General features: G+C 46.7%; 2 long non-coding RNA genes across 4 annotated transcripts in view; one reads left to right on the top strand and one right to left on the bottom strand.

Annotated features, from left to right (window-relative positions):
* LOC128347092 (uncharacterized) overlaps positions 1 to 14,166 on the bottom strand; it is a 31,313-nt gene extending 17,147 nt beyond the window's left edge. For both annotated transcript variants that reach the window (XR_008317387.1, XR_008317386.1), the window contains exons 1-3: positions 13,834 to 14,166; positions 5,862 to 5,982; positions 4,802 to 4,968 (exon numbers count right to left, since the gene is read on the bottom strand). This is a non-coding gene — a long non-coding RNA (uncharacterized LOC128347092). The remainder of the gene's footprint in view (positions 1 to 4,801; positions 4,969 to 5,861; positions 5,983 to 13,833) is intronic.
* The window catches only part of LOC128347091 (uncharacterized), a 57,422-nt gene continuing 44,472 nt past the window's right edge, over positions 13,861 to 26,810 (top strand). For both annotated transcript variants that reach the window (XR_008317384.1, XR_008317385.1), the window contains exon 1: positions 13,861 to 14,250. This is a non-coding gene — a long non-coding RNA (uncharacterized LOC128347091). The remainder of the gene's footprint in view (positions 14,251 to 26,810) is intronic.

Below are 26,810 nucleotides of genomic sequence, written 5' to 3'. Positions count from 1 at the left end.
GGAGTTGGTGTTGGAGTCCCCCAGGCTTTTGGTGCTGGGGGACTTCAATATCCACTTTGGGACTGGCTTGTCTGGTGCGGCTCAGGAGTTCATAGCGGCCATGACAACTGTGGGCCTATCCCAATTAATTTTTGAACCAACTCATGTTGCTGGCCACACACTGGATTTGGTCTTCTGTTCAGATCAGGGGGGTGTTCCGTGGGTGGGGAATCCGGTGGTTACCCCATTGTCATGGACGGATCACTACCTGGTTAAGGTTGGTATCACGGTCACAATCCACCCCTGCAGGGGTGATGGACCGATTAGGATGGTCCGCCCAAAAAGGCTGCTGGACCCAGTAGGTTTCCAAAAGGCCTTGGAGGGTTTTGATGTTGGTGCGGCCGGTGATTCTGTCGACACCCTGGTGGGAACATGGAATAGAGAACTCACCAGGGCAGTAGATATTATCGCTCCTAAGCATCCCTCCAGGCCTGCTTCTAAGATGGCCCCCTGGTACACGGAGGAGTTGTGGGGGATGAAGCGGCTTGGTAGGCGACTGGAACGCAAGTGGAGGAGAACTCAGCTCGAATCTGACAGGATGCAGCATAGAACCCACTTGGACCTATGCAATGGCAGTGCGCGCAGCAAAAAAGCATTTTTGGTCGGCGCGCATTGTGTCTGCGGGCTCACGCACGGCAGAGTTATCCTGGGTGGTGAGGAGTATAATTTCTGCTCCTTCTGCCTCAAATCAGCTCCCGGAGACACTCTGCTGTGACGCCTTTAGTGGGTTCTTTGCAAATAAAATATCCTGTATTCGGGCCGACTTGGACTCCACTATTTCTGCAGAGTCTGTGAGGGAGGTATCCAGCAATCCCTCTTGCAGTGTTAGGTTGTAGGGGTGTGTCCGAACCGGTCTGGAAGCCATTGTAAAGGCCTCCGGACTTTCCAGACCGGTTCGGATCTGGCTGGTCCGGGTCCGGGTGGGGGGGTTCCTTTAAGGGCGGGGAGGGTTTACTTACCCCCCCGCCACTTGCCCCCGTCCAGCGTGCGTATTTAATGTAATAATTGGGGCAGCAGGATACTTCCCTGCTGCCCCTTGTCCCTCTGCAATGCCGCCAGCTTTGACTCACAGTTTTGAAAATAAATTACTGCTGCCCAGTGCCAATAATGAAGCTGAAGAAGAAGCCGGCCTCCACTTCAGCGCCTCTCCTCCCGGCGGCTCCCCCAGGAGCCGCCGCCACCTCCCAGCAGCCACTGAGAGCGGCTCTGCCATGGAGGACGCGCCGCGGCGCCGCGGCAAACCCTCACTTCCGGCTACCATGCGACTTTCCCCCACATACAGAGTGGCTGCATTCTGCCACTCTGTATGCGGGGGAAGTCGCATGGAAGCCGGAAGTGATGCAACCCTCACTTCCGGCTTCCATGCGACTTCCCCCGCATACAGAGTGGCAGAATGCAGCCACTCTGTATGTGGGGGAAAGTCGCATGGTAGCCGGAAGTGAGGGTTGCCGCGGCGCCGCGGCGCATCCTCCATGGCAGAGCCGCTCTCAGTGGCTGCTGGGAGGCGGCGGCGGCTCCTGGGGGAGCCGCCGGGCGGAGAGGCGCCGAAGTGGAGGCCGGCTTCTTCTTCAGCTTCATTATTGGCACTGGGCAGCAGTAATTTATTTTCAAAACTGTGAGTCAAAGCTGGCGGCATTGCAGAGGGACAAGGGGCAGCAGGGAAGTATCCTGCTGCCCCAATTATTACATTAAATACGCGCGCTGGACGGGGGCAAGTGGCGGGGGGGTAAGTAAACCCTCCCGCCCTTAAAGGAACCCACCCCACAGTGCCGGACCGCAGCTCTGCGGTTCCGTGCACACCCCTATTAGGTTGGATCAGTTTCAATCTGTGACTCCTGATGACGTGGACAAGCTGCTTGGAGCGGTACGGCCTACCACTTGTTCTCTGGATCCTTGCCTGACCTGGCTGCTTCGATCTAGCGGAGAGATGGTTGGAGATGGCCTAGTTAATATCATAAATGCATCACTGGGGGAGGGTAGGGTGCCTCCTTGTTTGAAGGAGGCAATAGTTAGACCTCTTCTTAAGAAGCCTACCCTGGATCCCTCAGCGATAGATAGTTATAGGCCAAGCTCCAATCTCCCCTGGCTGGGCAAGGTAATCGAGAGGGTGGTGGCTAACCAGCTCCAGGCAGTTTTGGAGGAAACTGATTATCTAGACCCATTTCAAACTGGCTTTAGAACGGGCTATGGGGTTGAGACAGCCTTGGTCGGCCTGATGGATGACCTTTACCGGGGAATCGACAGAGGAAGTGTGACTCTGTTGGTCCTCTTGGATCTCTCGGCGGCGTTCGATACCATTGACCATGGTATCCTTCTGGGTCACCTGGAGAAGTTGGGAATAGGGGGCACTGCTCTGCAGTGGTTCAGTTCCTATCTCTCGGGTAGATCCCAGATGGTGGAGCTTGGTGACAGTCACTCCTCAAAGCAGGAGCTATTATTTGGAGTCCCTCAGGGCTCCATTCTGTCACCAATGCTTTTTAACATCTACATGAAACCGCTGTGTGAGGTCATCAGGAGATTGGTGCTGGGTGTTATTAGTATGCTGATGACACCCAAATCTACTTCTCCTTTTCATCTTCAGGAAATGGCACTCACTCTTAAATGCCTGCCTACAGGCAGTAATGGGCTGGATGAGGGAGAACAAATTGAAGCTGAATCCAAGCAAGACGGAGGTGCTCATTGTGGGGGCTCAGAATCTGAGGAGTGAGTTAGAACTCCCTATGCTGGATGGGGTTACACTCCCCCAGAAGAAGCAGGTGCGCAGCTTGGGAGTACTCCTGGACCCAGGCCTCACCCTGGTTTCTCAGGTGGAGGCCATGGCCAGGAGTGCTTTCTATCAGCTTCGGCTGATTCAACAGCTGTGTCCATTCCTTGAGGAGGATGACCTCAAAACAGTGGTGCACCAGCTGGTAACCTCCCGGCTTGACTATTGCAATGCACTCTATGTGGGGCTGCCTTTGTACGTAGTTCGGAAACTTCAATTAGTTCAGAATGCGGCAGCCAGATTAGTCTCTGGGGTAACCCGGAGAGACCATATTACACCTATTTTGAAACAATTGCACTGGCTGCCGATATGTTTCCGGGCAAAATACAAAGTGCTGGTGATTACCTTTAAAGCCCTGAACGGCTTAGGTCCGAGTTACCTTAGAGAGCGCCTTCTTCTGCGTGATCCCCACCGCACATTAAGGTCATCTGAGGAGGTTCGTCTCCAGTTACCACCAGTTCGTCTGGTGGCGACTCAGAGGCGGGCCTTCTCTATAGCTGCTCCAGGGCTGTGGAATGCGCTCCCTGCGGAAATCCGTAATTTGAATTCTCTATTAGCCTTCAGGAGAGCCCTTAAAATGTATTTATTTGGCCTGGCTTTCCAGGGTTTTTAAATTTTAACCCAATTTTGGGGCTTTTAATTACTGTAAACTGTTTAATTGTTGTTTTAAAATGTTTTTAAATTGTTAATTGTTGCTATATTGTTTTTAATTTGTTTTAGCTTTTTATTGTTTTAGAGGCTTGTTTTAATTGTAAACTGCCCTGAGCCATTTCAGAAGGGTGGTATATCAATCGATCAATCAAAGAAAGAAAGAAAGAAAGAAAGAAAGAAAGAAAGAAAGAAAGAAAGAAAGAAAGACTGTGTTTCATACATACCATTACTCACTAGCTCTTCTGCCTCAAATATTAATACCAATGGGCAATGTGGATATATTTTAATCAATAACAAGGTTGTTCTCATGACTGTCCTACCTGGGCTAGAACTGCCCTACTTAGGTAAGGCTGGCCATGAGAACCCCTGGGATCACTTGCGATCTTGGTGCTTCTCTGCTCAGTAGCCTAGGATATATACCCAGGCTAAAACTGAGGTTGGAGGGAGCACGTATGTCCTCCAGCTGCACTGCCCGGTCATGTAGACAAGCTCAACCACAGGTCCTGGAAGATGGAGCATCCTGGCAGTAGGCATTCCCCCCATGCACTGTGCTACTCACGCAGTGCATTCTGGGGTTCCTGGTGGCCAGACTTCGCTCCTCAGCTTCAGATCGCCACACTGCTCACCGCAGCAGCAATCATGTGGGTGTGCAGCATGGCAAAGCCCAGAGGGAACCCTGGTCATGTGGGGAAAGGTAGGTAGGATCCTGCTTATCCCCCAGCCCTCCCAAGTGGTTGTGTGGATGACTTTAACAGGTCCCAAATAGAGAATAATTGGAATTCTGTCCCTCCACTTCAACTATCTACCACATTTTGTATAGAATTCCATGCAGGGACATCATTAGGAGGTGGCCTATGGGGCTTCCCCACCCCCCCGAATGATTCAGAGCCCCAAATCTCAACAGCCACATCCTTCTCAAATGAGGGTGGGTGGGTGGTTGCCTCTGCTGCTGCTGTTCCAGCAGCAACAATCACTTCTTGTCTTTGTCTCCTCCCTAAAATGTCCTGTGCTGGGGACAAAACAGATGCTTTTGCCCCAAGACAACACATGTATCATCCTAGTTTCCCTTTGGGGAGAAGTCAGATGTAGTTATTCTTGAGGGGCATGATTGAGTTTAATTATCAAGTGTGGGCTCTGGCCCCAGCTCTTTTGAGTACCTAGCAATGCCCGTGATTCCATATACAACATTTTTGAGGATGGATGAAACTTAATTTCCTCTGTCTGCAGGAAGATAGACTTCATAACCTCTCAAGGAGCCTTCCAATCCTACATGTCTGTTATATGGACCCCTCCTGACCTGATGTCTGCTGGTAATAATGATAAATACCTTTGCCATTCCTCACTCACATTATCCAGCTCCTTTGACTGTAGCTGCTCCAGACCAAGGACGGATTAATCCAACAATTGTCACGAAATGCTGTATCTTATCTTCTGAGGCTTCCAGATTCAGAGATTCAATAATGAAGATTGATCAAGCGGATATTTTTAAAAATGCTTTGACTTTGAGACGGGGACTGTGGGAGATAGAATACAGGTTAGAAAGATGGAGGTTGAATTTGATATGTTGATTAAATATGTAGGTTTCTGTGATCTGTTTGACTGGGCAGGAGGAGGCAATTACAAAGAGGATATCCAAAGGAGAGAGAGCATGTGGGGAGAGAGCCCGTGTGCCACATAAAATCATAAGAAAATCCTGCTGGATCAGGTCAGAGGTCCATCTAGTCCTGTGTCCTGCTTCATACAGTGGCCAATCAGGTAAATCTGGGAAGCCCACAAGTGGGGAAAAGAGGGCAACTACCTCCTGTTGGTATTCCATAGCACCTGGTGTTCAGAGGCATGCCCTTCCTGCTCCTATTCACACACACACACACACCTATCCAAGCTAGCAGCCCTTGATAGCCCTGTCCTCCAGGCATGTGTCCAATACCCTTTTAAAACCATCTATAGATTGGTGGCCATCACCACATTTGGTGATGAAATTGGTAGCAATTTCCATTTACTACACGCTGTGTAAAGAAATACTTCCTTTTGTCTTCCCTGAATCTTGCAGTACTTAGCTGCAGTGGATGACTCTGGGTTCTAATATTATGAAAGAGGGAGAAAAATGTCTCCCTATCCACTTGATCCACACCATGCATAACTCTATACAACTTTATCATGCCCCCCCTTATCCACCTTTACCTATGCTCTAATGTTGTAGTCTTTCCTCATATGGGGGTCGCTCCAACCCCTTGATCACTTTGGTTGCCTTTCTCTGCACCTTTTCTAGCTCTACAATATCCTTTTTAAGGTGCTATGACCAGAACTGTACACATTCTTCCAAGTGTGGTGGCACCATCGATTTATATAAGGAGGACATGGCAATATTGGCAGTTTTATTTTCAGTCCCTTTCCTAATGATCCCTACCATAGAATTAACCTTCTTTACAGCTGCCATACATCGGGTCGACATTTTCAGTCACCAAGCCAGGGATTCACTTCAGAGCAGCAGTTCCACGTTTCTTGGCCTAGAGATGAACACCTAGAAACTAGGAAGGAACATGAATCGAGATTCATTCACTGATTCGAAGGACAGTTTGGGCACCTTTAAATGTGAGGAGAGCAGGTCCATACCTGCTCCTCTGCCACTCCACTCAGCTTCCTGCTGTGGTGGTGTACCCCCCAGCACCCCTCACACAGAGGTGGCATGGAGGCAGCATGCATATTGATTCCATGTATGTGTGGCAGCCGTTTGTGTGACCACGCAAATGGCCGCTGTGCACACACAGAGGCCATGTGCATGCTGCAGCTGTGCCACCATATGAGGGGTGCTGGGGAGGGGGCACGCCACCGCAGCGGGAAGCTGAGTGGAGGAGGAGCAGATACGGACCTGCTCTCCTCACTTTTAAAGGTGACCGAACTGTCCTTCAAATCAGTGCACAAATCTCGATTTGTGCATATCTCTACTAGAAACAGTTATTCGTTTCATCTAGTGAAGGTCCTCTTTTTTTCATGTAAGCCTTCTGCTCACTTAGTTAACTATTGAGGATCCTGCCCCAGGTACCCATAGCTTCTGGGGTTAGGTGGATGGGCGGTGCCAGGCCTAGGATAAACAGGACCCTGGGCAAGGAGTGCTTTCAGTGCCCCCTTCCCAAAGGTTAGTACAGTATATTCAATGAACAGCAAGTCACCAAGCTCAACTCAGCACCTCTCTACATTAGAAAAGGTGTGCTGAGTGACTCCCCAAAGCACCCCTAAGGCCAACCTTTTCTATAGTGATGTCGCATTTGTGGAGCAGCCTTCCCAGAGATATTGGCTTGGTGCCCGCATTGCTGTCTTTTAGGCACCAGGTGAAAAACAAATATTTTATTTATCTTGGGTTTTGCTTAGGGTTGCCATATTCTGGCTCTCCAAATCCAGGTGCCTAATTTGGATATTATGTAAATTGGCTTGAAAATAATTTGCATATACGAATTAGCAGCTGCACTTTCCAGTTGACTTGTATTTGCTCTGGAATCTACCAACGGTGGTTGTGGAAAGATATCTTTGCCTGACCATTTTCCTTGACATATCAACAGCACCAATAGAACAAAAAAATGCACAGCTTTTTAATGAAGGCTGCAATTCTGTACACACTTATTTGAGAGAAGATCTGATTGAAACCAGCAGTGCTTACTTCTAAGTAGGCATGCATTGAATGTAAAGCCAAAAAAGTCCTTATACATTACAGTACACAGCCTGGGCAGGTAGTGATTCACATCAAAAGCAAGCTATCCTCTCAACTGCCTGATAGAGAACTCCTGCTGATAACAAAGAAGACAACATTTCTCAGGAGATTACTGTACTTGTTGAAGTGAAACCCTCCCAGCTAGCCTTCTGTGCTCTTCCTCTCTTAATCCAAGTCCAGTGGTTGAGCAGAATAGTGACTGCACATTTTGCTCCATAATTCCGCTTCTACAAGGGCTGGAGCTTAGCGCTTCTTCTTCTTCTTCTTTTTTAATGAAAGCAGGCGAATCCAGGTGGGCTAAGCAATCCAGGTGAGATGCTTAAAATCCAGATGATACCTGGAACTCTGGGGGGGCATGGCAACACTAGTATTGCTTGATTTTGTTAACTGCTGGTCCCCACCCCCACCCCACTGTTGCTATGGTCATTAACCAGCTTTTCTTTAAAGAATTGCTTGTTCCTTGATTTTGTTTTGATCATTTGTGTTTAAATAGTGTAAGCCACTTTGAACATTAGTACATAAAAGTGGAATATAAATAAACAAATAAATAAATTCTGAGAGACAGCATGGTGTAATGGTTAGAGTGCTGAACTAGGACTGAGGATACCAGGGCTGTCCTTAGGGCATGGCAAGCAGGGTGACCACCCCACGCTTTTAACCCCCATTAAAACTAACTGGCTGATTTGCCCCGGGCCCTGAACCCCGCCAGGGCTCTCTAAGGACAGCCTTGGAGGACACCCAAGCTCAAGTCCCTATTCAGCCATGAAACTCACTGGGTGACTCTAGGCCAGTCACTTCTCTCTCAGCCTAACCTACCTCACAGAGTTGTTGTGAGGATAAACATAACTGTATGCCACTCTGGGCTCCTTGGAGGAAAAGTGGGTTATAGATTTGAGAGCTGTGCTGTTGTGTCAGTCCAACAGGCATTTTGGACCCAATAAGCCCTCTGTGGGGCATTACTGGAAGTAGTACCACCACTACAAGAGGGACCCCTGACAGTCAGAACTCTGATTAAAATCCCTTCTGACATGGTGGAATTTTGTCAGAGTTCTGACATGCCAGTCAGACCCAAGTTAAATGGCCAGCAAGCCACCTCTCAGCTGATGGCATGAATGTCAGGGAATGTCAGATTTCTGATCCAGTACCTGACAATTTTGGGAAGCCATATCAGCCCTCACAACAAATTTTCTGGGCAGACTGGATTGGATTGGATGAGATCTGACATTTTTTAGGCTGCACAGGCCTAATAGATGTAAATAAGATGAAATAACCGTGACTGGCAGACAAAAAGACAATCATGCCTAGTACTTGATGCTATGGTAGCAAAGATCTCAGGATAAATGAGATTCTTCCCTTCCCCAAGACTGGCCACAGTCATCCTAAGGCAATACAATACAAGGCAATAGAAAAATTTGAGATTTTAGGATTTTAATTTTGTGATTTTAAGATTTTAAAACATAGATGTTAAGAGATTCTGAGATTTTAAGATTCCAACATCATTTCTATGCTGTTTTTATGATGCTCCAATGTAACCTACTTTATGCTGGTCAAAGACCATAATAAAGATTTGATTGATTGAGACAAGCCTTAAAAATGACTTGGCTGTTTCTTGTCTCCTTTCTTTCCCTCCCAGTGTAGACTGATCTGCAACAGCAACTCCTCTTGCCCGTGCTGCCTCTCCCCCCTATTATTCTCCCTTGTCTGTATGTATGATGTGAAAAATTGTCCTGCCTTTCATAAACATTTGAAGGCAGTTTTCATAATTCAGAATAAAATGCACACAACCAAATAATCATAAAGTCAGATTTTAAAAAGCGATGAAACAATTACAGTTACAAGATGGAGTGCCAACAGAGAGCTCTGCATTGCCATGTACAAAGGAAGGATGGGATTGTCTCCATATTTCTCTATAGAACAGAAACAGATATTTATAAATGTCCATCCCATGTGGTTTGATGAAGCTCCTTCCAGGTATTTTATTTTAATCATAGCACTGTCATGTGCTTTTCCACTCACCCAGAGTGATCAAAGTGATGTACAACATACCAGGATAATATTGAGTTTAAAACTTTGTTTTAAAGCTATATGTTATGCCTTTTTTTCCAAAGGAGAACTCAAGGTGGCTTACAGTAACAAATTGAAAACCACAATAAAATACACAAACACAGCAGTGCAGCAATAAAGTCAACATAATAACGCAGCAATAAAACCACAGAGTTACTAAATGGCAGGAAAACAATGGCTAATGAGTAGCAGAAGCTAAATATTGAGCATACATTTGAAGTCTCTGCCTAATATTTGACAGGGAGAGGAGGAGTCAATGATCAGGGGGCGCTGAGTTCCAAGGGGCTGGGGCTACCACAGAGAAGACTCTCATAAATCACCAACAGCCAAGCTTCAGATGGCAGCAGGATGCACAAGAGAGCCTCTGAAAGATCTTATTGGCTGGGAAAATCCATGTGGGAGATAATCACATCCAGGACCATAGTCAACAAATTTAAAAATGGCTCTTTGTGAATTACAGTGAAAGAGCATGAAGTTAATTTGCAGTAGTCAACCACCATCACCTGCAAATGCCTAGAGAAACAAAAGTGATTTTAGCTGGTGACAGAAGATAGATCAAGTAGAGACCAGACAGGTTTCCTTTGGAATGGAAATCAATCCTCGAATTGCAGGAGGGCCAATTAGGGTCCAGCCAGCCTCATCCTGCTACATTTTGTGATAGCTCTTTTAGAAGGTGAGAGAGGGACAAGAGTTAGCTAAAATTTGGGAGGGAGTCAGGGTGTTGGGTTTGAGGATTTTAGTGAGTCTTACTACGTTTTCCCTTAAAATTCAAGCACAGAGGACTTACAGGAGGGCAGCGCCAGCTACTGCTGAACAGGCCTTACTCTCCATTCTCACAGTGCTTATCCCATGGAAAGAAGAATTGCTAAGCAAAACCTCCCTAGCAGATCACAACTCTTTATTTATTTCTCCGTATTTTGTTTTGCTATGCACAGGGAAGTTCAAAGTCTACCTTTACATTAAACCAAATCTATCCAGCATGAACATTTCATGCAGTTTGATGCAGCTGGGTGTTTCTCCAAGCTTGCCACCATGCCACTTACATTGCCAAAGAGGCAAGCTGCCTTTTGGGTTATCTCTTTGGCACATGACAGAATCTTCAAAGACACCTTTGGCTTTTCAGCATTTCCCTCACATTTTTTTCCACCCTCCGAGACCACCGTTTAATAATCAAGGAGGCTTTTCTCAAGCCCAGTCTAACCCTGCCTGGGCTGCCCCAAGCAGGGTTAGGCTAGTCATGAGAAGTGGTGGGATCCCCGCAGATCCCTATACTTCTCTCCTGCCAGGGGCAGATTAACCTTTTTGCTGCCCATAGGCAAAAAGTGGGAGGAAAGCCGGAAATGGGCTGCAGAGAGCAGAGCCCGGTGGCCGTTCAGTCACCTAGCAGGAGGGGAGGAGGAAGGAGCTTGCTGCTGCCACTCACACAGCATGCTTAGATGTTAAAAAAAGGGGCACACTGTGACTCTCCCCTCCTTGCCCTCCCCACCCTCCCTGAAGCCAGCCACTACCACGCCCCATCCTGCCACCAGCGATCTTTAGGGGGCAAAAGGAGGGACTTTCCTCTTGCCTGGTCTCCGCCCCCCCCCCCCCCCACAGCTACTGCTGCTGTGGCTTTTTTAAAAATCAAAGCAAAAGGGGGAACTTTCTCCTTGCCCCCACTCACCGGAGCTACTGCCGCCGCCACCGCTCCTCAAATTTTGCCACCATAGGCAGCTGCCTCCTCTGCCTCTGCATTAATCCACTCCTGCCTCCCGCCTCACCCCCTTAATAAACCCAGCTTTTGGCTGAGGTTAAGGGTGTTCTTGCATCTTTAACCCAGTTACCAGGAATCGTGTGATTTCTGGGGCTGCGTGCAGCCCAAGGAATCACAGAGAGGGGTGCATAGAGTGCCCGGAGGGGGGAAATCTCCAATGCAACGCATGTGCTACACACTGCATTGAGGGATACCTGGAGGCCAGAACAACTAGTTCCGGCCCCAGATCCTTTCCCCCGGCTCCATGCTTCACGGAGCAGGGCTGTCCCTGTGGGTGCGCAGAAGAGGACCTGCTTGGCCATCTGGGGGGAGAGTAAGGTGAAGGAAGCCTTCCTCTCGCATCCTCCCCACGTGCCCAGGGTGATCGTGAGAATCGCCCCTATATGTTGAATCTCTGGAGAACTTGCTTTCAGATGAGATCTGCATGGCTCCCTCACTGCCAGTCTTTCAGAGACTATCCTTTTAGTCAAGCCTTTGGCCAATGTGTAGCTCTCCTCTTGATTTCCTTTTAACTGGTCGTATTTGTTGGTTTTGAGTGTTTTTTTAATTAAAAAAATATTATTATTTTATTAGTTTGTTGTTTTTAAATTGTTGCTTACTTCCCTGGGGTCTTGGGACGGAGGGCTGTATCAAAATGAAGGCATAAATATGCACACACATTAGAACAGGCACTAGCTGATGAATACACAGTACAGATGGGGAGAGTGGTTCACAAGCTTGCAAGGTTATCAGGCAGTTTTCTGAGGTCTCGGCTTCCCTGTGATGTGGGTGTGCCTCTGACAGGCAGCTAAAGGAACATGCTGCCAGTACACTTTGGGTGTTGATTGAATCTCTATTTTATTAGCATACTCCCCCCCCCCTACTTCCCACTTGCTCATTAGCTCCTGTCTCTCAACTGCTATAAATAGCTTTTAATTGCTGGCTTTGGTGCCCTCTCATTCTCTGCCTTCCTCTTTGGCATTTCAGGTACTCAGTCAGCAAGTAGGGGATCAAGATGGAAACACTCAAGGACTTGGAGTTTGGTAGAGGAAAAAGAGATGGTTGCTTCCGATGAGGCAGGGAGGAACACAGACATTTTATTGTTCATTGAGGTGTTTGTATGAATGACTGTACATATGTTAATTTTGAAAGTGAACCTGGGGACAAGTCCCCTTTCAAACACAGGTTCTAGATAGGAAGTATATGACTGAATGGGCATGGAACAGAATGAGCCCATTCTCACAACACAAGCTACCTGGGTAGGAGAGAGTTAACCCAGGCAGCTCATGTTCTCTGGGCCACCAGGAGGCCTCCCGACCCAGCTGCTCCAGACTTGGGTAGCCCAGATCTGCTACCCAGGTGCAAAGTGAGGTAGGAGGGAAATGGTAGCCATATCGTGCTGGCAAAAGCAAGGCCCGGGAGAGGCATGCTGCTGAACTGCACTGTCACGGGCTACCTCTCCACTACTCGTGGAGAGCAGGGGTGCTCCTAGGGCTTGGAGGGCAAGTTAATCTCTTTTTTTAAACTTTTAACCGTCCGCCGCTGCATAGCAGGGACAGCCACTCGAGGGGAGGCCAATGCGGGGGCAGATGGAGGCGGTGGCAAAAACTCCCTCTCTGAGCCTGCCTGCCTGCCTCCCAAATGACAGATCAGGCCATTTCTGGCCATTTGGGGGCCTCATGCGCAGAGAGCCCCTTCTGTGCCTCCTCTTGCCACTGCCTCCATTTCCCCTGCCTTGGTCTCCCCTTGAGTGGCCATCCCGGCCATGCAGAAGTGGATGATTAAAAGTTTTTTTATAAAAAAAGATTTAAGTGGTGCAGCAGACGCGGGGCAGGGGCGGCATAGCGGTGGGGCTCTGGGGAGGCCCCCCAGAACATTTGGAGGGCCCCCGAGACAGGAGGCCATAGACCTAATCCCCAAGGTCTGCAGCTAAATCTGCCTTGGGTGGAGAGCACTGTGGGATGCAGGAGGAGTTGGGAGTCTTTGGGAGTCTGGGTCTGCCACCATACCAGTCATGTGGGCAAAGAGCAGCAGAGCCCACGTGACAGCTCTGATCATCAGGGGGCGGTGGGCAGCAGCCCATTTTGGTCACGTGAACCACCTCACTGTGTGAATAACTATACATACAAATCTGTACATGTGTACACTGTACACAGATTGTACCTGTGTTGAATAGAATGTGTGAAGAGGGCTCTTGACAGGGGTAGCCCAAAACATGTTGTTGCCTGAGAAAAGGACAAAGTGACAACACCCCACCACCACCTGAGGGCAGGTGTGCTCAGTACACACACCTGAGGCAGCAGTGGCAGAATGTGAGTACTCTCCAATTATGCCATCGAGCCAGGCAGTGGTGGTGGGATCATTCCTAGTTCACGTCGGGGGGGGGGATGGGGAAGAGGAGAGGTCCCCCCAGTGGAGAAAGGAGGGGGAAATGAAAGCATACCCAATGGGGTGAGGAAAGGCAGCAAGGAGCAGGTGTGGCTCTGGGGGGGGGGGCGTGCAAGAGTGTGTAAGCACGCCCTCAGAAAAGTAGTTGCCCCCCCTCAGCTGCCCCCATTTCTGTTTCAGAAACCTAACATTTTAGAGATAATTTTAGAGATGATAGACAGCCAGCGTGGTGTAGTGGTTAGAGTGCTGGACTAGGACCTGGGAGACCCGAGTTCAAATCCCCATTCAGCCATGATACTAGCTGGATGTGACTCTGGGCCAGTCACTTCTCTCTCAGCCTAACCTACTTCACAGGGTTGTTGTGAAAGAGAAACTCAAGTATGTAGTACACCGCTCTGGGCTCCTTGGAGGAAGAGCGGGATATAAATGTAATAATAATAATAATGATGATGATAATAATAACAACAACATGTAGGGCTGATCACTCACCCTGGAATGCACTATGCCCCTTCTGTGCCTCCTCAACTTTTTTGGTGGGGTGGGGGGTAGTGCTGCCACTGTCAGGGAAGCCCCATGGGGGTGCCTGTGGTGGTGAGAGGCCTGCACCTGTTTGGAGGGAAAACCTCAACCCTGGATTCGCCTAAGGCCTGCCTTGCATCAGAGATGTGCTGGCTCTTTTCTTTTCATTGGATCCCAGAGCTGTCTGTCTCTGGAAGAGTGGGAAAGCCTTCCTCCTCTTTAATCAATATAAAATAGAGGCCAATAACCCCACCATTTTGTCACCAGTACAGTCGTAAGTCGCCAGCAACCAGGCACCATGTCACCAGCTGCTACTAGTGTTCAGAACGGGAAAAGCTGCCGAGATAATGCTCTCTCAGCCAAGGATCTACCTACTGCTAGACTAAGGTAAAACTCAGTGCTAGTTAGTTAGTTAATGTTTTTGTATTTTTTGTGAGCCTTTCTTTACTTCCAGTTTCCCTAATTCCTTATTCTCTGCGCAACTTTTGTTTCTTAATAAAATCCATATACCTAGAAGTGGCTTCAGTCTGGTTTTAAAGGTTCTGGAGGGTTACTTTCATAAGAATGGCCCTGCTGGATCAGGTCCAAGGCCCATCTAGTCCAGCATCCTGTTTCACACAAACATAAGAACAGCCACAGTGGCCCACTGGAAGCCTACAGGCAGGAGTTGAGGGCAGGCCCTCTCTCATGCTGTTATTCCTCTGCAACTGGTACTCGGAGGCATCCTGCCCTTGAGGCTGGAGGTGGCCTTTAGCCCTCACAACTAGCAGCCGATGATAGACCTCTCCTCCATGAAGTTATCCAAACCCCTCTTAAAGCCATCCAGGCTGTTGGCTGTCACCACATCTTGTGGCAGAGAATTCCACAAGTTGATTATGTGTTGGGTGAAAAAGTACTTCTGTTTGTTGATCCTAGATTTCCTGGCAATCAATTTCATGGGGTTTCCCCTAGTTCTAGTGTTATGTGAGAGGAGGTAAAATTTCTCTCTCTCCACTTTCTCCACACTATGCATGATTTTATAGACCTCTATCATGTCACCTCGCAGTCGTCTTTTTTCTAAACTAAAAAGCCCCAAGTGTAGCCTTGCCTCATAAGGAAGGTGCTCCAGGCCCCTGATCATCTTGATTGCCCTCTTCTGCACCTTTTCCAGTTCTACAATGTCTTTTTTTAGATGTGGTGAACAGAACTGTACGCAGTACTCCAGGTGTGGCCACACCATAGTTTTGTATAAAGGCTTTATAATATTAGCAGTTTTATTTTCAATCCCCTTCCTAATGATCCCTAGCACGGAATTGGACTTTTTCACAGCTGCCGCACATTGAGTCAACACTTTCAACGAGCTGACCACTACGACCCCAGGATCCCTCTCCTGGTCAGTCACTGACAGCTCAGATCCCATCAGCATATATGTGAAGCAGTGTTACCCCTAAGGCATGTCCGTGTGCACATGCTCACACATTTTTTTTATGTCTGCTCAGTTAATTTTAGATCCTACTCAGGTTAAATCAGGAAGGTCCTCTGAATGCACATGCACACACACAATGCCTCAATACTGCCACCCAGAATAAAACTCATTCTGCACACAGATGAAACAAATGAGAGAGAACTCTGATGTGGTTGGGGTTTTCCACTCCAATATGCATCACTTTACAGTTGCCAACATTGAACCGCATTTGCCTCTTCACCCACTCACCCAGTTTGGAGAGATCCTTTTGGAGCTTCTCACAATCTGCTTTGGATTTCACTATTTTTGCCAACTCACTGCTTACCCCTACTTCTAGATCATTTATGAATACATTAAAAAGCACCAGTCCGAGTACAGATCCCTGGGGGACCTCACTTCTTACTTCCCTCCATTGTGAAAACTCTCCATTTATCCCTACCCTCTGTTTCCTGTCCTTCAACCAGTTACCAATTCACACATGTACTTGTCCCCTTATCTCATCACAGCTAAGTTTTTTCAAGAGTCTTTGATGAGGAAATCCAGGTATACTATATAAACTGGATCACCTTGTTCCACACACTTGTTGACACTCTCAAAGAACTTCAAAAGGTTGGTAAGGCAAGATTTACCTTTGCAGAAGCGATACTGGTTCTCCCCCAGCAGGACCTGTTCTTCTATGAGCTTTACAATCTTATCCTTGAGAATGCTTTCCATCAATTTGCCTGGAACAGACGTTAAGCTAACCGGCCTGACATTTCCCATATCGCCCCTGGGTCCATTTTTGAAAATTGATATTACATTGGCTACAGAGCCTGATTGTAGGGATAAGTTATATATATATTAGAAGGAGGTCAGCAATTTCACATTTGAGTTATTTAAGGACTCTTGGATGGATGCCATCTGGCCCTGGCTATTTGCTAGTTTTCAGTTTTTCCAGACAGTTTAAAACATCATCTCTTGCCACCTCTGTCTGACTTGGTTCTTTAGCCTCCATCCCTGAGAAGTCTGGTTCAGGAATAGGTATATGCTCAGTATCCTCAGCCATAAAGACAGATGCAAAAAACTCATTTAGTTTCTCTGCAACCTCCATATCCTACTTTAATAATCCCTTTCATTTCCTCATTGTCTAAGGGTCCATCCCTGGCAGGTTTCCTGCTCCTGATGTATTTAAAGAAGTTTTTGTTATTCCCCTTGATGCTTTTAGCTAAAAGTTCCTCAAACTCTCCTTTCGCCTCTCTTATTGTCACCTTGCATTTCTTTTGCCAGAGTTTGTGTTCCTTTCTGTTCTCTTCATTTGGGTAGGACTTCCAATTTTGGAAGGGGTAAGCAAGCCCTCCCGCCCTTAAAGGAAGACCCCCCACCCGGACCCGGACCGGCCAGGTCCGAACCGGTCCGGACAGTTCGGAGGCCTTTAGAATGGTCTCCAGACCGGTTCGGACATACCCCTAACCATGCCTTCTGGAGTGATGTGACTCTCCTGATTTTCCCTTTCAGTTTTCATTATTTATTTATTTGATTGATTGGTTGGTTGGTTGGTTGGTTGGTTGATTGATTGCTATAACATCCTTCCAAAAATGGCTCAGGGTGGTTTACACAGAGAAATAATAAATAAATAAGATAAAATAATTAAACTCATCATTTTAGAGAAGTTTCCTCCTCTTAAATTAAAAGTGTCTGTGTTAGACTTCCTTGGTGATTCTCTCCCCGCATGTATGCTGAATCTGATCGCACTATGGTCACTGTTCCCTAAAGGGTCCACGACACTCACAGCACACACCAGGCCCTGGATGCCACTCTGGATTAAGTCCAAGGTCACCTTCTCTCTGGTTGGTTTCATGACCAACTGTTCCAGGGCACAGTCATTCAGCATATCTAGAAATTTGATCTCTTTGTCATTACTTGACTGTGAATTTGCCCAGTCTATGTGTGGGTAATTGAAGTCACCCATTATTATTGCCTGGCCTCTCCTTGATGCCTCCCTGATTTCCTTCTGCAACTCCCAGTCACTGTCAGCATTTTGATCTGGAGGGCGATAGCACGTCGCCAGTAGCACGTTCCCTTTCAGGCCTTGTATTGTCACCCACAGGGTTTCTGTGGAGGACTCCGGTCCTCCTAGGTTTTCTAGCTTGTTAGATTCTATCCCTTCTTTAACATACAGTGCTACTGTACCTCCAAGGGGCCCCTCCCTGTTCTTTCTATAGCGTTTATAGCCAGGGTTAACCGTGTCACTGTTATCCACGTTTCTGTTATGCCCACTATATCTATTTCTTCATTAGCAACCAAATACTGCAGCTCACCCATCTTGGCTCGGAGGCTTCTGGCATTGGCATATATGCACCTATATGCTGAATCCTTTACCTGGTGTATGCTATCTTTCTTTTGGCTCTTTGATCTCTTGGACCAGCTAGCACAGCCTTCTGTCTGCTCTTTATGTGGTTCTACTCTGTCCCCTTCTGTTTTATCTGAATCATTTACACCCTCGCACCTTAAGGAATGCCATTTGCCGAACTGGATACTGTCCAGCTCCTATCGGTTATTCCCCAGGTGTCATTTTAAAAGCTGCTCTGCGTCCTTTTTTATTTTAAGTGCCAGCAGTCTGGTTCCACCTTGCTTCAAGTGCAGCCTGTCCCTTTTGTACAGGATTTGCTTGCCCCAAAATGTATGCCCCAGTGCCTAACTTATCGAAACCCCTCTTCCTGGCACCAAAGTCTCATCCACACATTGAGACCCCTCAGCTCTGCCTGTCTCACTGACCCTGTGTGTGTGGAACAGGTAGCATTTCTGAGAATGCTACCTTGGGGGTCCTGGACTTCAATATGCTACCTATCAGCCTAAATTTGACTTCCAGGACCTCCCAACTATATTTCCCAAAATCCTTGGTGCTGACATGCACCATGACAGCTGGCTCCTCCCCAGCACTGCCTAACATCCTATAAAGATGCCATGTGATGTCTGCAACCTTTGCACCAGGCAGTCAAGTTACTGTGTGGTCTACATGTGGGTCACAGACCCATATCTCTATTCCTCTGATTGAATCACCCACTACAAGGCCTCCACCCCACCCCGGAGGAGTATCCCCTGTGTGAGAGGATATAGGCTCATCATCCAAAGAAGTGGTCCATTCTAAAGGAGCATTTCCCTTTTCCTCAGTATGATGTCCTCCTTCCCTGAGACCTTCATTCTCCCTGACAGCAGAGGAGCTATCAGCCTTAGAGTGGGATGCCTCGGCTGGCTAGGGGAGGGAAGGTTGGGCTCGGGGTTGGGGTGTGGTAAATGGGGAAAGATGTATGTAAAGTATAAGATGTCAAAAAAAAATTAAATTTTTTTTTAAAAGAGTGGGATGCCTCTACCACATCCCTGAAGGTCTTGTCTGCATGCCTCTCTGTCTCTCATTCTCCAGATCTGCCACTTTGGTCTCAAGGGAACAAACATGTTCCCTGAGAGTCAGGAGCTCCTTGCACCAAGCACACACCCCTGAGGAGAAGAGAGCTGGTCTTGTGGTAGCAAGCATGACTTGTCCCCTTAGCTAAGCAGGGTCTACCTTGGTTGCATATGAATGGGAGACTATAAGTGTGAGCACTGTGAGATATTCCCCTCAGGGGATGGAGCCGTTCTGGGAAGAGCAGAAGGTTTCCAAGTTGCCTCCTTGGCAGCATCTCCAAGATAGGGCTGAGAGAGATTCCTGCCTGCAACCTTGGAGAAGCTGCTGCCAGTCTGTGTAGACAATACTGAGCTAGATGGACCTATGGTCTGACTCAGTATATGGCAGCTTCTTATGTTCCTATAACTTCTGCCCATGGAGCAAATGGTCATACATGTGACACTCTGTGCAATACACTGGGAAGTGCCCCTTCCCCTGCTGGCTTTCTATCTTCATAGTTGGTTTTGTTGGCTGTTTCCAGTATTTAGAGATTGTTTATTAGAAGTTAGGTCTTAGCTGTATTGGTCAGCTATTTAACTGTTCAAACTTCCTTTCTCGGGTATATGAAGTAGGGAGTGGTACTTACCTTCTCTTTCTACTGGGCTTCTTGTTATTAAGGGGGACACATTTTAGGCTCCTCCGCACACTTCCCCACAAAACTCCAATGCCTTGTTTCCTATCCCTGTTCACTAATTCCTCAAGCCTTCACCTCTTACATAGAGAGCAGGCTTCAAACTGAAACAGGAATGTAGCTCACAGGAATGTGGTCCCTCCCACCACTCACTACAACCCTAGCTGACTCCTCCCTCTGTCCCCCTCCAGGCAGAGAGAAACAACAACTAAATGCCACAGAGTCCCCAAAGCAAGCCCTGACAAATGCTAACTCTGGCAGATGCTAGCCCTGGCAAGAAACACACACACACACACACACACACACACACACACACACACACACACAGAGGGACTTCTCCTTTCAAGAGAAACCAGCCCCTCAAAATCTCCCCTCCTCCTGTTTGTTTGAAGGGAAAAGGCTTGTTGTTGTTTTGTATAGAAAAGCTTGCTTACCTCCTTGAATCTGCTTCTGCTCTTCTCAGAGTAGGCTTCAAACTGAGACTTTCAAAACTCTTCCTCATGTTCCTCATAAGGTCACACATGTTGAGTTGTTTTCAGAATAATATAGTGAGATCATTCACACAATCAAAAATTGTGTTCTGCCTTATGTGTGCTCCCAATTTTCAGTTGTGTGTAAACAAAGTAGGAAGAAAACCTGGGTAGCTTTTCCTCCTACCTTTCTTCCACATAAAAAGGGAATCTGTAAGTATGACTGCATGTGTGAATGCTCCATTTCTCTTCTGCAAATGGTTCAGTGTGGAAACTCATGGAAATAGGAGCAAAAAGCCCTTCATCTGGGAGGGCCCAGGGAAAAGATTAGTCAGAAAGAGATATGCAATCCTTTTCTTTCTTTTTCCTTATCGCCAAGTATTGTATCTTGCTCTGATATTCTCATTAATCTTGATGTGTTTAACTGTCACCTGAATTGCTTTTTGTCTACTCATAGAATGTGAAATGGCTCTGGACTTTTTAAGCTAGTGGGTTAAAGGACCATTTTTACAGGTAAACTGTTAAAAAATAAAATTGAAGTAAAACCCAATTGCCTGGAAGGCAGGTAAATTTCCCTATTGGGATGCTGGCAGCCTTTATGAATGGTTATAATAACTAGGGCTACACCAAATTTCAATTTTCAGAGGAAAAACCCCAATCGGTGTGCGGGGGTGTGTGTGTGGGGGGGAATATTCTCCCCAATCATTTGTTATCAGACTCATTTACTCCCCATCCCCACCGCAGCCAATCTGTTCATTGTTTCCCCTTGCTGCCGCCGCCTGGTGCTATTTGCCCTTGATTAAGGTTTCTTTAATCTCCCAGAATAGTTCCAGCCAGTCAGGGATCACATTATGAATGTAATGGTGTCATGATGCTACATAGCCAATAATGTTAGACTACATGCTGATATTACTAAGAACAAATGAAGCTCATTTAGAATTGGGGTCAGTGCTTCTTAGACTAGAGATAAGAATGATCCATAGGTCAATAACTGACAAAGTGGGCCCTAGTCCATGAAAGTTTGTGCCACAATAAGTCTGTTAGTCTTTAAGGTGCCACAAGATTGTTACAGTGTGATCCTATGTCTTTTACTCACAAGTAAGCTCAATGAAGTAGGGCTGTGCAAACAGGTTTGACAATGAACATGTTCGACATAGAACCAGTTCAATTCAACCGTTTGGGGTCGAACTGAACCACCATCTGTTCGGTCCAACCCTGGACCTAACACCCCCCAAATGTTCGGGGGGGGGGTGTTTGCAAGCTTCATTAAAAAAAAATCCTTTTACTCCCCTCAGGGGAGTAATAAACAAATCTCTGTTGCAGGAAAAACAGTCCCAGTTATCCCTCTGGAACCTATCTTAAATAGCTGGTCCCTGACTTCCTCCCACTCAGAGAAGGGGGGCGGATATGAAATGGTGAGGCTGTTCTCAAGTGTGCCCTTAACCCAGGCTCTGGGATCATGTGTTTGCTTGGGTTACGTTCGTTCAGCTTGAGTGGACACAGAGATGGGTGCCTGGAGCACCCATCTCCTGGGGGGGGTCACCTAATGCACCATGCACATCGCACAGTGCATTATGGGATATCCGGGGGCAAGGACATGTGGCCCTGGTCTCTAGAGCTCTGCGCTGTATGGTGCAGTGTGTGAATCATCTGGGGGTGCGGTCTACGCTCCCAGCAACATTTCGTCGTGTTGCCAGCATTGCTGCTCTGTGGACTCCCAGAAGCCTCTCTGCTCATGTCTAGGACTACAGGCTTGTAGCTCCCACTCTTAACATGCTCAGGAGCCTCATGTGACTATGGGCTCACAGCTTGTCAGTATATAGGGACAGGTCATTTAGCAGGCAGTGGGACAACCGCCCCCAGGTTCACCAACTATCAAGCAAATTGAAAGGGGATTAGCCTCATGCCTTTCCCTCTGTTGGGAATGTCTAAGCAGACCAGAGTTATCTGCCGAGTTAACTCCACTTCAAGGTCTCTCTGCACAGAGACTGACCCTGTTTACTCCCCATTTATGGCTGCCTCAAACAAGCTAAAACTAATCACCTCAGTAGGAAAGCAGATACGGCACTGTGAACACTACTCTTCTCCCCAACAAAAGAGGCTGATGGGCCATAGGAACTCAGGAGATGAGCCCATTAAAAATACTGATTCGTTTCCTGGGTCCTTCCGACCTGACAGATAAATCCTTGCATGTCCATTCAGTCTATTTACATAACAGGTTGCTCTTGACCTATTCAAGCTACTGTGCCTAAGCTAGCACACCCAATGAAGACAATGGATTCTTTTGAGATCCACAGAAATTCCTTGCCTCAGGAAGGAGAAGAAATGAGCATTTCACCTCCTGGCACATTTTGGGCTATAACTGATCCTGGTTTGATGAACCGGTGTGCTTCATTTGGTCTCTACACCTTGGAGTCACCCACTGTTTGGGCAATTGACCTGACACCAGCCACAACATCTGGCTGTGTCTTCTTGTCACGCCATTCCTCCTCTCAGCCGCCAGATTGGCCTTCCTCTCTGGCCCAATCTGTCCAGCATGCCTCACTGCTACGAGAAGCTGGCTACATGAGAACAGACACCCTTGGGATTTACCCTTGCTGTCTTAACACCCGAACAGAGTTCAGTCCTCCACTGCCGGCTCCCAGTCCGTTCCTGAGGAAAGAGGTCCTTCGATTGCACCTGAGTCACGAGGGTCCAATCACCACTAAATGGAAGGAAGAGGTTGTATGATAACCACTGCACCCTTCTGGGCCTCTCCCTACCCTTGCTCGCTCTTAAATCCAAAAACCTGTTTCTCTACAGCCTTCTTCCTCTAGCCAGCCTGGAGTTCATCTAATTTGAACACCAAGCTAAATTGCCTCTTTGTAAGTTATCTGGTTAATCTCTGTAACGTATTTTAGTAGTAATACTGCTTTGATCAACCCTCTTATTCTGCTGTGCCCCTACACCCTCAAATGAAACCTTACTTTGTCTTTGAACATCAACCTCTCTGTTCAGTTCTTTCTGCTGCCTAAACTTTGAACAAATTATTATGAAGGTGGGACTGCTCCATTCAAAATAGCGAATTCCCTCCCACAAGCCTAAAATATAAGCTAGAAGTGTTCTTGCCAATCACCCCGGAACAGTTCCAACAACAGTCGCTCATTTGGGAGGAAGGTGAGTTGACCAAGCCTTCCCCCATGCACACCTCCTGCCAGGGGCGTAACTACCATTAGGCAAGGGGAGGCAGTCGTCTTGGGGCCCCACTGCCTCGAGGGGCCCCCCAGAGGCACATCACATGACTCCCCACCCGCCCATGTTGCACCCCCTATGGATTATGTTGAGTCTCTTGGAGATTGGCAGGAGCAGAGAGTAAAAAAAACTAGATTCAATGTGAACTAGATTTTCACCGTATTCATAATGGGGATGTGAGTGTGAGTGCACTATATATTGTGAAGTGTGTTTGTGTGTGTATATTAGTGAGGGGCCCATTTTAAAATCTTGTCTCTGGGCCCCCTCCAACGTTGCTACGCCCCTGCCTCCTGCCCATCCTTGTGGTCATGTGAATAGCTCCAGTATGTGGCCAATGCCAACACTCCTGCTTCTAGCCCTCCTTTCATTGGGAGTTTCCAGCAGGGACTGCACCTTCTTTAGACTCCATCTCAGCATTGCCTTTTGTCCCCAAAACCTCAATCAAATGTTGGCCCCCTCATCCAGGAAACCTTGCTCAGTTTGTTCTTGGGATGGAGGACACGGGACACAGTTGGATGATAAGACTAAATTAGACAGAAAATCGTTCTTTGGTGAGATTGTCACTAAACTGTTGAGACGACCGGCCCCACACCAATAGATTTTGCGTCATTCCTTGTGTCACATCCACAGCCAGCCTTGTTGCTAATTGCTTGAAGTGATTTGTCCCCTTAGCCTGCCCTAACAGGCTTGGCCAGATGCTGCACAGCCTTGCATGGTCTATAAAGGAAAGTCAAACACAATATCCAGGGATTAATCAGAGCTGCCCCCAACCCAGCTGTGCTTTGTATCATGTGGACCTTGTCTTTATTCACTCATGCAACAGGCTACCTTAATGCAGTCCCAGGATTCTCACTGCCGGTCCTGCTCTGCCAGATATCACATCACAGGAGGACAGATACATCTAAAGCATACTCATTGCTTTGATAGATCTAAAGCATACTTATACTAAATATCCCTTAATTGCAACGGGTGTTGTCTACTCTGGAATAAGGTTTCCTAAAAATGTTACTCTCTCCCTCAAGAGGATAAGAAGGATATGGACAGGCAAGATGAACAACAGCTCAGGTTATGATTTTTGTTCCTGACAGATGCTTAGGCTTTACCAGGCATAAAAACAGGCGGCCACCTGCAAACTGAGCAAAGAGGCAACTTTTTAGTAGTACTTCTCTTTATTGAGCAGGGGGAGAGCAATTGGCCTTATCCAGTCCCAGCACAGCATCCCCCCAGGGGCTGTTGCTGGTGTCTAGCTTATATTTCTTATATCTATGTAAACTACTTTGGGAACTTTGGTTGAAAAGTGGTATATAAATGTTTGTTGTTTTCCTGTAAGCACCCCCCCCCCCCACACACACACACACATCACAGCTTCTTATTTATTATTATTTATTATTGCTATTATCTTCTTGTTTACACAGTCAGACAGGTGTTATTGACTGGTTTGTTTTATCCAGACATCGAGTCCTTCCCAAGGACCTGGGGTGGCTGCATTTGATTGTCAATTGTTATAGATATCGTCGCAGAATATAGGCTGTTCCCAGTAAAGTTGCTTTTTGTAATTGGCTGATGGTGATTTCTGTGGCCCCTATGGTGTTGAGGTGCTCTTCAAGGTCTTTTGGAACTGCACGCAGGGCGCCAATTACCACTGGGATTATTTTGGTCTTTTTCTGCCACAGCCTTTCAATTTCAATTTGTAGATCTTTGTATTTGGTGGTTTCTTCTATTTCTTTTTCTTCTATTCTGCTATCCCCAGGTATTGCTATGTCGATTATTTTGACTTGTTTTTCTTTCTTCTCGACTACAGTTATATCTGGTGTATTGTGTGGCAGATGTTTGTCTGTTTGTAGTCGGAAGTCCCATAATATTTTTACATCTTCATTTTCTTCAACTTTTTCAATTTGATGGTCCCACCAATTCTTGGCTACAGGTAGCTTGTATTTTTTGCAGATGTTCCAGTGTATCATCCCTGCTACCTTGTCATGCCTTTGTTTGTAGTCAGTCTGTGCAATCTTTTTACAACAGCTGATTAACGGTGGTCCACTGTTTCATCTGTTTCTTTACAAAGGCAGCACTTGCTGTTTGTTGTGGATTTTTCGACTTTTGCTCTTATTGCATTTGTTCTTACTGCCTGTTCTTGCACAGCCAGTATTAAACCCTCTGTTTCTTTCTTCAAGTAGCCATTCTTAAGCCATTGCAAGGTCTTGGTGATGTCTGATTTTCCACGTATATTGTGCAAATATTGACCATGCAGGGGCTTATTTTTCCATTTTTCTGCTCGGTTCTTGACTTGTTCTTTCTTGTAGGCCTGCTTTGTTTCATTGGTGTGGAATAGTTTCGCGTTATTGACCATTTGAAGTGCATCTTCTTCACTGTCCCTTATATATTCTTCAAGGCCTCTTTTCTCCTCCTCTACTGTTTGATGGACTTGCAGTATTCCTCTTCCACCTGAGCTGCGAGGGAGGTATAGCCTATCGACATCACTGCGGGGGTGCAGAGCATGATTGATGGTCATGATTTTCCTGGTCTTACAACCTAGCATCTCTAGCTCTGCCTGGGTCCAGTCTATTATTCCTGCGGTGTATCTAATAACAGGTATAGCCCAGGTGTTTATGGCTTGTATGGTGTTCCCGCCATTGAGTTTGGACTTGAGGATTTTTCAAACTCTCCTGATGTATTCACTTCCCATTTTTCTTTTAACTTCAGTGTGTGCAATGTTATCAGCCTGGAGAATGCCCAAGTATTTGTAATGTTCTTTCTCTTCCAGGTTCTTGATCTTGCTTCCATTGGGCAGTTCTATTCCTTTTGTTTTTGTTATTTCTCCTCTTTTCATTATTAATGCAGCACACTTGTCTAGTCCAAACTCCATTGCTATATCGCTACTGAATATACGGACAGTGTTGTTGTTGTTGTTGTTGTTAATAATAATAATAACAATAACAATAATAATTTGATTTCTATACTGCCCTTCCAAAAATGGCTCAGGGCGGTTTACACAGAGAAATAATAAACAATTAAGATGGCTCCCTGTCCCCAAAGGGCTCATATTCTAAAAAACACAAGATAGACACCAGCAACAGTTACTGGAGGTACTGTGCTGGGGGTGGATAGGGCCAGTTACTCTCCCCCTGCTAAATAGAGAATCACCACGGTTATTGGGAATGTGCAACAAGGGGGCATGCTTCCAGCTGGAAACACTCCTTTTCTTAAACAGCCATGGTGGGATGATCCTACTTGGGACCTTAACATGTGGGGAGGAGGAGGTTAAATATTTCCTCATGTGTAGTTTCTCCACCAAAAATCTGCCCCCCACCCAAGCAATTTGCTACCAAAGCAGCTATTCCTTCAAATTTCCACTTCAGGGAGATTTATAGGGAGGAAAGGTACAGGAGAAACGAGTTATCTTTCTCTTCCCCACTGGCATATCCCTTCCCCTCCACCATCTGTATTTTATTAGTATTATTTTATTTTAAGAAAAATAGCCACTTCCATTTAGAAGTATGGCTCTTTATTATGTGTCCCTACAAACATGTGGTTTTTGACCCTTATATTTATTTCTAAAGGTTGCATTTTCTTTCACAACAGCATTCAAAGCAGTGTACAACAGAAACACCATAAAATACGAATTGCAAACATTAAAGACATAAAACAATCCTCTAACTACAAAAAACAAGTGACTCCAAAAATGTACAGATCATCAGATCAGTATGACAGATGACTGGCCCCTTTAGATAAGTTGTCAGGACTATTCTCTTC

This window comes from Hemicordylus capensis, chromosome 2, assembly GCF_027244095.1.
Source record: "Hemicordylus capensis ecotype Gifberg chromosome 2, rHemCap1.1.pri, whole genome shotgun sequence".
NCBI classification, from domain to species: domain Eukaryota; kingdom Metazoa; phylum Chordata; class Lepidosauria; order Squamata; family Cordylidae; genus Hemicordylus; species Hemicordylus capensis.
The sequence above is the reverse complement of the archived record's forward strand: the minus strand, read 5'-3'. Positions and strand labels throughout refer to the sequence as shown.